This window comes from Sarcophilus harrisii, chromosome 1 (assembly GCF_902635505.1).
Source record: "Sarcophilus harrisii chromosome 1, mSarHar1.11, whole genome shotgun sequence".
Lineage (NCBI taxonomy): Eukaryota > Metazoa > Chordata > Mammalia > Dasyuromorphia > Dasyuridae > Sarcophilus > Sarcophilus harrisii.
In genome coordinates, this window is record NC_045426.1 from 336,309,260 (window position 1) to 336,320,329 (window position 11,070).

Sequence of the window (11,070 nt, forward strand, 5' to 3'; positions counted from 1 at the left end):
AGAGAACTGATGGAGTCTGAATGCAGATGGAAAGATTTTTTACTTTCTTTCTTTTTCTTTTGTGTGTTTTCTTTCACAATGACTATATAGAAATATGACTTGTACAACAGCACATGTGTAATCTATATCAAATTGCTTAACTTCTCAATGAGGGGGTAGGAGAGACAGAGGGAGAGAATTTGGAATTCAAAATTTTAAAAAATGTTAATGCAAAACTCTATCAAATTGCTTAATGTCTCAGGGGAGGGCAAGGGAGGAAAGGAGAGAGAGAATTTCAAACTCAGAATTTTAAAAATGTTAAAAGTTGCTTTTACATGCAATTGGGTGAAAATAAAATATAATTTTATAAAAGAAAAAATAAAAGCGTTAAGGGAGAAGATTAAGTGAAAATATTTGAAAAAAAGTTCTTAATTCTTTCAAAGTTATTTTCCTTTACAATGTTATTACTATATAATAGTAATATTATATTCCCTTGGTTCTACTGACTTCACTCTGCATTATTTCATATAAGTCCTCTCATTTATCCCTTTCATTTTTCTTATGGTATGGGAACTCCATTACATTCATATAACATAATTTGTTGAATTATTCCTTGTTGTACTAAATATTTCTTTTGTTTCTGACTCTTTGGTATAACAAAAAACCCCAAAACAATGATGTTTCTGTATGTATAGGTTCTTTTCCTCTTTCTTTAATCTCATTGAGGTATAGGCCTAGTAGTGATATTGCAAGGGGAAAGGGTAAAATTTAAATTTTTTTATGGGCATAGCTTTAAATTGTTTTCCAAAAGACTAGATGAATTCACAATTCCACTAACAATGAATTTGCATGCTTGTTGTGTAATCACCTCCAACAACTATCATTTTCCTTTTTGGGTCATCTCTGCCAAGGCGTTAAGATTAATTTGCAATATCTTTCATGCAAAGGTCTATGATGCATCTCAAACAACTCTGCTGATAGAGCCACATTGATTAGTGGTAAAGCATGATCTGTAGAGAAGGGCTAAACATCTCCAAAATGTTCTCAGAAATCTTCATCAATCAAAGCTGAAGCCTTTGATTGTATACCTCAGGATGAAGTCAATCCCTCTTTTTTTTAATTTAACATTTTTCCAAATCTCCCTTATTCCCACTCTCAATTAAAAAACTACATGTGAAGTTATGCAAAACATTTCCATAAAAGTCAAGTTGTGAAAGAAAATAGATTTCCCACCCTAATGAAAATGAAAAACTCTCAAGAAAAATTACATTAAAAAGAAAGAGATAGAGAATGAGAGAAAGCTTCAATAAATCAATCCCTCTTTAGCTGAACTTCCAATTGAAGAAGAGTTTTGAATGCCATTAGGCTTCTTTTGTGTTGCAAAGTACCTAGTGCCCATTGCCCATTCTATTTCAGTAGAGATTTAGAAGGCAAAGGATCTGCTAAGCTGACAGAAATTTTCTGGTTATATGGTATGAAGAGGTTATCTTTTAGAAGTTTGAGGATGTTTTCATTGTCCATGTCTATAAAGGTAAAGGAAACAGCTTGTCCTGTGACAGTCACAAGGTGGGGTGAAAAGGGTCCCTCAGTTGCTGACTACAAGATTCTTGTCAGGATATATCTTAGTAAACTTATCCTTCACTTGGATGGTTATCTACCTGAGTCAGTACGGCTTATCAGAATTTAGAAAAAGCCAATATGGTATTTCCTGTCTGACAACTCCAGAAGAAATGCCAGGGATAGAACAGAGATCTGTACACATCATTTGTCAATATGACCAAAAGCTTTGATACTATCAGTTGTGAGAGGTCGTGGAAAATTATGACAAATTCTTCCAAGAGAAGTTTGTCAATATTGTATGTCAGTTTTGTCATGGCATGCTTGCCTGGCTAAAGGACAATGCTCTTATGCTTTCCCAGTCACTGATGGAATAAAGCAGGGCTGTGTACTTGCTCCCATGCTTTTGTTATCAGACACCTTCAAAGGGGACAAAAATAGCATCAAGGTAAGCTACCATATTGAAGGTAAATTATTTAACTTAAAAAAGTGTACACTTGATGTGTACACCAAGACTAAAAAATAGTGGGAGAGTTGGTGCATGATATTTTTGTTTGCAGGCAATTGTGTACTCAAAGCAGTCTCTGAGACTGAGATGCAACAAAGGATCGATTGATTCTCTGCTCCATGTGATACTTTTTGCCTAATAACAACAAAAACATAGGTTCTTCATCAGCCAGCACCACACCATCCATACATGGAATCATTGGTTATAGTAAATGGAGAAATATTGAAGGCTGTTGAAAAATTCACTTACTTTGGTAATATACTTTCTAGAGGTGCACATGTAGATGATGAGGTTGATTCATTAATTGCCAGATATAACTCAGTATTATATCTGCGTCTCAGGAGGCTTTGAAATAAAGTGTGAGAGAAAAGAGAAATTATATTGCCTATTAAACTGAGGATTTACAGAGCTGTTGTGCTGACCTCATTGTTGTAAAATAATGTGAAACCTGAATAGTATAGTAGAATAATAATAGTATAGAATATTCATGCCAGGAAACTGAACTGATTCTATTTGTATTGTCTTTGGAAGATTCTGAAGATTATCTGGCAAGATAAGGTACTAGACACCAATTTCCTTTTTAGAGCTGAACAGCCATGCATTCAAATTCTACTGCAGATAGTGCAATTCTGATAGGCTAGTTCGAATGCCAGACTTATGTCTACCTAAAGCACTCTTTTATAGAGAACTCAGAAAAATCATCACTCACATGGAAGGTAGAAGGAATAATACAAGACACTCTCAAGGTCTCTCTAAAGAACTCTGGAATCAATTTCATGATATGGGAGGCATTGGCAAAAGACCATCCAGCCTGGCATACCTACATCAAAGAAGGTACTGTGTTCTATGAGCAAAACAAAATTGCAATAGCTCAAAAAAATGTGAGATACATAAATTTAGAAACTTCTTCACTCCAAATATTCATGTGTAATATTTGTGCCCAACTAGTGGTGGAGTCTTCTGATCTATGTTGGTCTGATCAGCCAGTCAGATAGATAATATCTTGATTCCAACATATTAATGCCATTTTGGTCTCCTTTGAAAATGAAGGACAACAACCAATGAACCAAATCCATTTAATTAAAGCTCTTTGAATTATTTCTTTGTCATATTAATATCTACGCTTTGAAATTTTTTTTAAAATCAGAAATGTGTTGTGTTTTGTCAAAAAGCTTTTTCTTTTGATATGCTAATGTAATTTTAAAATTATTTTCAGTATTAAGAAAGCCTGTTATATTTATAATTTTCCTAATATTAAAAAACCCCTTGAATTCCTGGCATAAATACTACCTACTTATAGTATGTAATGTTTTTGATATACAATCACAACACTTTTGCCTATTTTATTTTTAAAAACTTCATATATATATATATATTCATTAGGGATATTAGTCTATAGCTTTTTTTCTGTTCTGTATGTTCTTGGTTTAGGTATCATGACAATATTTGTATCATGAAATGAATTTAGTAGATCCCTTCTACTTTTGTAAATAGCTTATGTGATATTGGAGATAATTGAATGTTTAATAAAACTCATTTGTAAATCTATCTTGGCTTAGGGTTTAGAGGGATTGATTTATGAGTTGTTCAGTTTCTTTCTTTGAGGCTAGATTATTTAAAATCTCTATTTCTTCTATTATTCATATGAGTGAATCATTATAAATATTCATTTTGGCAGAGCCAAAATGGCAGAAAAAAGAAGCTAAGGCATTGCTTGAGCTCTCCCCAGTTTTTCTCAGAGTAAACATTAGATCAAGCATTGAATGAATTTTGGAGTGGCAGAACCTACCAACATTCAGAGTGTAATAATTTTCCAGCTTACAATATCTTGAAAAGACTTTAGAAGAGGGTATATCTCAATTGGGCAGGGGAGAACATGATTGAGTATGTGGAGTGCAATGTGGGGAATCTAGGAAGAGGCTCTTAGCCAAAGTACAGCAGCGTTTCCTACTCTGTTCTGGTTCAGAAGGCTAGTGGATCAGCAGGCCTACTGTGAGACCTCCTACACAACCTCAGAAGGCAAACTGTAAAGTCAGTGAGAGGCCCCTGTCTCTTTGCAAAGGAAGCTTTAGACAATCTCCCCTGTGACCTAGGAGCAGAGTTTCAACTTTTAAAAATGAACAAAAAAGCAAAAAGACCTCCAACTATAAAAAGCTACTATGGAAAAGGGAAAATCAGAACAGAAACCCCAAACAGGACAGCAATAGCAAAGCATCTACAGGTGAAACCTCAAAGGAGGATATGAACTCAAGTTGGTCTCAAGTTCAAAAGACTTTTGGAAGAGTTCAAAAGATCTTAAAAGAGAGATAGAAGAAAAATGGGGAAAAGAAATGGGAGCTATGCAGGAGAATTATAAAAGTTTTGGGAGAAAACTAACAGCACAGAAATTGACTGAAGAAAACAACTCCTTAAATAGAATTGGTGAAATGGAAAAAGAAAACAACTTCTTAAAATTAAAGTTGGAGAAATGGGGGGAGGGGAGATATATTGAAGAAAACAATTCCAAAATTTTTTGTTTGTCAATTTTTATTAAATTGGAAAAATGGGGGGAAAATCCACTGAACTAAATAACTCTTTTAGAAGTACAATTGGCAAATACAAAAGGAAATAAGCTAAATGAAGAACAGAATTCATTTAAAATTAGAAATAGACAAATGGAAGTGAATAACTGAATAAGACATCAATAATCAGTCAAACAAAATTTTTAAAATGAAAAAAATAGAAGAAAATGTAAAATACTTTATTAGAAAAACAAGTGACCTGGAAAAAAAAAAAAGATCTAAGAGAGAAAATCTAAGAATTATTGAATTACCTGAAAGCTATGATTTTCAAAAAAGAAACATCTTTCAAGGAATCATCAAGATTACTCTGATATCTAGAATCAGAGGATGAAATAGTCATTAAAAGAATCCAACCACCACCTCCTGAGACTCCAAAAAGAAAACTCTAAGGAATATTGTAGTTAAATTTCAGAATTATCACACCAAGGAGAAAATACTGCAAGCATCCAGAAAGAAATAATTCAAATATTGAGGAGCCACAATCAGGATTACCTAGGACTTAATAGTCTCCACATTAAAGGATGGGAAGACTTGAAACATGATATTTCAGAAGGAAAATTAGTTTGGACAACAACCAACGATGAACTACCTACCCAAATTAAACTTTATCTTTTAGAGGGAAAGGTAGACATTCAATGAGATTGGGACTTTTCAATCCTTCTGATAAAAAGACCAAAGCTGAACAGAAAATTTGATCTTCAAATACAAGACTCAAGAGAAATATACAATGGTAAACAGGAAAGGGAAAAAAATTTTTTTGAAGGTTAAAATGTTTGTAACCCTACATAAAAAGATGATAGTTGTAACTTTTGAGAACTGTATCTTTATCAGGGCAGTTAGAAGGCTATACATATCATAAAAAAAAAAAAAAAAAAAAAGAAGGCTATACATAGACAAAGGGTATGGATACATGAGTTGACTTTATTGTGATGATATAAAAAAGAAATTAAGGAGTGGAGAAAGAATTGGGAGAAGAAAAAGAATAAAATGGGGTGAACATATCACATAAAGGGGCACAAAAGACCTATTACAGTTGAGGGGAAGAAGGTAGGGGATAAGTATTGTTTGAACCTTAATTTCATCAGATTTAGATCAAAGAGAGAATGATATACATATTTAGTGTGGTATAGAATTTTGTTCTATCCTATAGGGAAGTAGGAGGGGAAAGAAAAAGGGGAGGCTAAAAGAAGAGAGGGTGGAAGTAGAAGGGGAAAGGGATAAGAAAGAGTGGAAGTACTGATAGAAGGGAGGGCAGATTGAGAGAGGTGGGAATCAGAAGCAAAATACTGGTGAAGAGGAAAAGGGTGCAAGGAGAGAGAAAAGTGTAGATGGGGAAAAGGATGACTGGAAATACAGTTAGTAATCTAAACTGTTAATGTGAATGGGAAGAATTCTCCCCTAAAATGGAAGTGGATAATGGAATGGATTAAAAGCCAGAATCCTATAATAGATTGTTTACAAGAAACACATTTGAAACATAGAGATACACACAAAGCAAAGATAAAAGGCTGGAGCAGAATATATTTTTCTGAAGTAAAAAGAAGCAGGGATAGTAATCCTGATCTTAGACTAACCAAAGGCAAAAATAGATCTAATTTAAAGAGATAAGGAAGGAAATTATATTTTACTAAAGGGAACCATAGAAAATAAAATAATATCAATACTAAATATATATGAACAAGTGATATAGCAATCAAATTCTTAAAGAAGTTAAGTGAGTTGCAAAAAGAAATAAACAGTGAAACTATACAAGTGGGGAATCTCAATTTCCCTCTTTCAGAATTAGATAAATCTAGCCACAAAATAAAAGAGAAAGAAGTTTAGAAAGTTAATAGAATTTTAGAAGTGTTAGGGATGATAGACTTCTGGAAAAAATTGAATGGGGATAGAAAGGAATATACCTTTTTCTCAGTGGTACATGGCACCTACCCAAAAATTAACTTATATTAGGGCATTAAATATTGCACAATCAAATGCAGAAAGGCAGAAGAATTAAATACATCTTTTTCAGATTATGATGCAATAAAAATTATATATTGTAAAGGGCCATGAATAAATAGACCAAAAACTAATTGGAAGCTAAATAATCTAATCCTAAAAAATGAGTGAGTCAAACAACAAATATAGAAACAATCAATAATTTATCAAAGAAAATGACAATAATGAGACATCATATCAAAACTTATGGGAAGCAACAAAAGCAATTCTTAGGGAAATTTTTATATCTCTAGATGCTTACAGAAGATAGAGAAAGAAGAGGTCAATAAATTGACCATGTAATTTAAAAAACTAGAAAAAGAATAAATTTAATTAATCCTGAAAATCAAAGGAGAGATTAATAAAACTGAAAATCAGAAAACTATTGAACTAATAAATAAAACTAAGAATTGTTTTTATGGAATAAAACAGATAAACCTTTGATTAATTTGATTAGAAAAAAGCCAAATGACAATATGAAAAATGAAAAGGGGGAACTTAGCACCAATGAAGAGGAAATTAAAGCAATAATTAGTAGCTATCTTGCCCAGTTGCTTGCCAATAAACCTGACAATCTAAGTGAAATGAATGAATGTTTACAAAAATGTAGATTGCCCAGATTAAAAGAAGAAGAAATCAAATACTTAAATACTTCCATTTGAAAAAGAAATTGAACAAGCCATCAATGAACTCCCTAAGAAAAAGTTTACAGGATTTACAAATAAATTCTACCAAATATTTAAAAAGCAATTAATTTCTATACTATATAAACTATTTGAAAAAGTAGGTGAAGAAGTCCTACCAAATTCCTCTTATGACACAGAAATGCTGTGCCATGAAAATACACACACACACACACACACACATATATCAACTAGGGCGTATTACAGCACAGTTGAGCTTTAACTTTATTTGGTGGATTGAATGCTTAAACACCCTTTACGCCATTCTTCTGTTAATTTGGATTAATCGTATGACCACGGTGTGTATATGTACACACACACACACACACACACACACACACACATATATTGTGTGTGTATATATATATATGTGTGTGTGTGTATGTATAAAACAAAATTCAAAAAAACTTTAGAGTCAGTATTTCTGATAACGGTCTGATAAAAAACTGTGACATATTTATAAGCATACAAGTCATCCCCCAATTGATAAATGGTCAAAAGATATGAACAGACACTTTTCAAATGATGAAATTAAAGCCATCTATAGTCATATGAAAAAATACTCTAAATCCGTATTGATTATGCAATATTAAATGCAAATTAAAACAAATTTGAGTTACCACTTCATATCTCTCAGACTGGCCAAGATGACAGGTAACGATAATGATAAATATTAGAAGGGATGTGGGAAAACTGGGACACTAATGTGTTGTTGGTGGAGTGTGAAATGATCCAACTATTCTGGAGAGCAATCTGGAACTATGCCCAAAGACCTATCAAATTGTGCATACCCTTTGACCCAGAAATGCTACCATTTGGTCTGTATTACAAGGAAATCATAAAGGAGGAAAAAGGACCTACATGTAAAAAACTTTTTGTTACTTGGGGTAACAAAGAATTGAGTGGATGCTCATCATTTGGGGAACAGATGAATAAGCTGTGGTATATGAAGGTAATGGAATATTATTGTTCTATAAAAAATGATGAACAGCTGATTTTAGAAAGGCCTGGAAAGATTTACACAAACTGATGCTGAGCAAAACAAGCAGAATCAGAAATACATCATACACAATAATAGCAAGAATGTGTGATGATCAACTATGAAAGACTTTTTTCTTCTCAGTGGGTCAGTGATCCAAAGCAATCTCAATAGACTTTGGATAGAACATGCCATCTGCATCCAGAAAAAGAACTATGGAAGTTGAATGTAAATCAACACATGTTATGTTAATTTCTTTTTTTTGTTTTTTTTTTCCTCTTTCATGGCTTTTCCCTTTTATTCTGATGTTTCTCTCCCAATATGATTTTAAAAAGCAATGTATATGAAAATAAACAAATAAATTTTTAAAAATGGAAAAATATCTAATGTGAACTTGAAACAAAATTGAATTTGCATTTTCATACTAAAAAAAAGAAAAAAAGAAACAATGAACAATTTTAGCAAAATTGCAGGATATAAAATAAACCCACACAAATCATTGACATGTCTATATGTTAACAACAAAGTCCAGCAACAAGAGATAGAAAGAGAAATCCCATTTAAAATAACCGTAGACAATATAAAATATTTGAGAATCTACCTGCCAAGACAAATCCAGGAACTACAGAAATATAATTACAAAACACTTTTCACATAAATAAAATTAGAACTAAAGATAGGAAAAATATCAATTGCTCTGGGAAAGACAAGCTATATAATAAAATGACAATTCTACCTAAATTAATCTACTTATTCAGTGTCATACCAATTAAACTGCCAAAAAAATTATAGAGCTAGAAAAAATAATTTTAAAATTCATCTGGAAGAACAAAAAGTCAAGAATATCAAGGGAATTAATGGGAAAAAATGCAAAAGAAGGTAGATTGGCAGTACCAGACCTAAAACTAAATTATAAATTTATGATGATCAGTGATGATCAAAACCATTTAGTATTGGTTAAGAAATAGAATAGTGGATCAGTAGAATAGGTTAGGTCCACAAGATAGAATAGTCAGTGACTAGTAATTTGATGTTTGGTAAACCCAAACACTTCAGCTTCTTGGATAAGAAGTCACTATTTGACAAAAAGGGCTGGAAAAATTGGAAAATAGTCCAGTGGTAGAAACTAAGCAATGACCAACATCAAACACCCCATATCAAGAAAAGGTTGAAGTGGGTTCATGATTTATATATAAAGGATGATACTATTAGCAAATTAGTAGAGTAGGGGATAATCTTCTGGTCATATCTATGGAAAACTGAGGAATTTATGACTAAAGAAGAACTAGGGGACATTGTGAAATGCAAGATAGATGATTTTGATTACATTAAATTAAAAAGGTTTTGCACAAACACAGCCAATGCAGCCAAAATTAGAAAATAACCATTCTCCAAATGATGGGAATCCACTCAATTTCCAGTTCCTTACCACTACAAAAAGAGTTGCTACAAACCTTTTTTGCACATATGGATCCATTTTCCTCTTTTATGATCTCTTTGGGATACAGACTAAGTAAAAATCCAGCAGTGACTGGATCAAAGGATATGCACAATTTTATAGACCTTTGGGCATAGTTCCAAATTGATCTCCAAATTGGATCAGTTCACAACTCCATCAAAAATGCATTAGTGTCCCAGTTTTCCCACATCCCCTCCAATACGCATCATTATTTTTTTCCTGTCATCTTAGACAGTGTGAGAAGTGTGAAGTGGTACCTGAGAATTGTCTTAATTTACTTTTCTATAATTAATAGTAATTTAGAGTATTTTTATATGACTAGAAATGACTTTAATTTCTTCATCTGAAAATTATCTGCATAACTTCTTGTTTACCTTTTTGTTAGATCTAAGTTTTAGAAGAATACTTTGAGATTCACTACCTATTATAGTCTCACTGCCTATAAACTAAAGGAAACTTAAAGTTTCCTTTAAGTATTTAAATGTTATACTTTTCAAGGAACATATATTAATTGCTCATATTAATGTATTATCTATTATGTGAAAAAAGAAACTGAGAAATCTTTCAGAGCAAGGAAACCAAACTTTATTAAAAGAAAAAAAGGTAGTAGTCTGCAGTCCACCCAGTATGGTCAGAGACCCTGAGATACAAAATGCACATTTATTTATAAGTTACTGGTTCATGTATGGTTCAATAAGCCCTCTACTTTTTGCAAATCTTTGGCCCTATACTTTTTGCAGGTTTTTAGATGGAACAAGACTTTGTTGTCTCAATAAACCCTTTACATTTTAGAGTGCTTTTTTCTTCATTCACTTTAATTAAAAGCTTAATATACAAGTATAATTATTGTAGTCACATATTTAAGATGCATATTTTATATGACAAGTCACACTTGTAAGGTTAACTAGCATCAGTATTCCTCTAGGACTACATCAGAATTTAAGTTATATCAGTTTTCACTAAGACCTATATTCTTATTGTAGATTACACAATTGTTTCTTATCCTATTAAAATTATTTTATCTGGTAAATGATTATTAAAGTAATGTAAAGGAAAATATTCAAGGCACTGATTATTGATCTTTCCTATTACATGTTCTTGTAAGCATGTCATTTCCTTATTTATGTCTTTCAAAAAAGTCTATTTTTATTTTTATTCTTGCAAATCTACTTTTATTGTTGGCTTATGTGAAATCATGATTATTTAGGGTTTTTTTAGTTAACCCAAAGTATAATAGATTTCCTCTATCTTCTTATTTCAATTTTGCATGATTCTTCCTGTTTCAAACATGTTTTATGTAAATTGCACATCATTAGTTTGCATTCCCTTTTAGGCTGCATCCTCTCCCATTTTATAGTTATAATTGT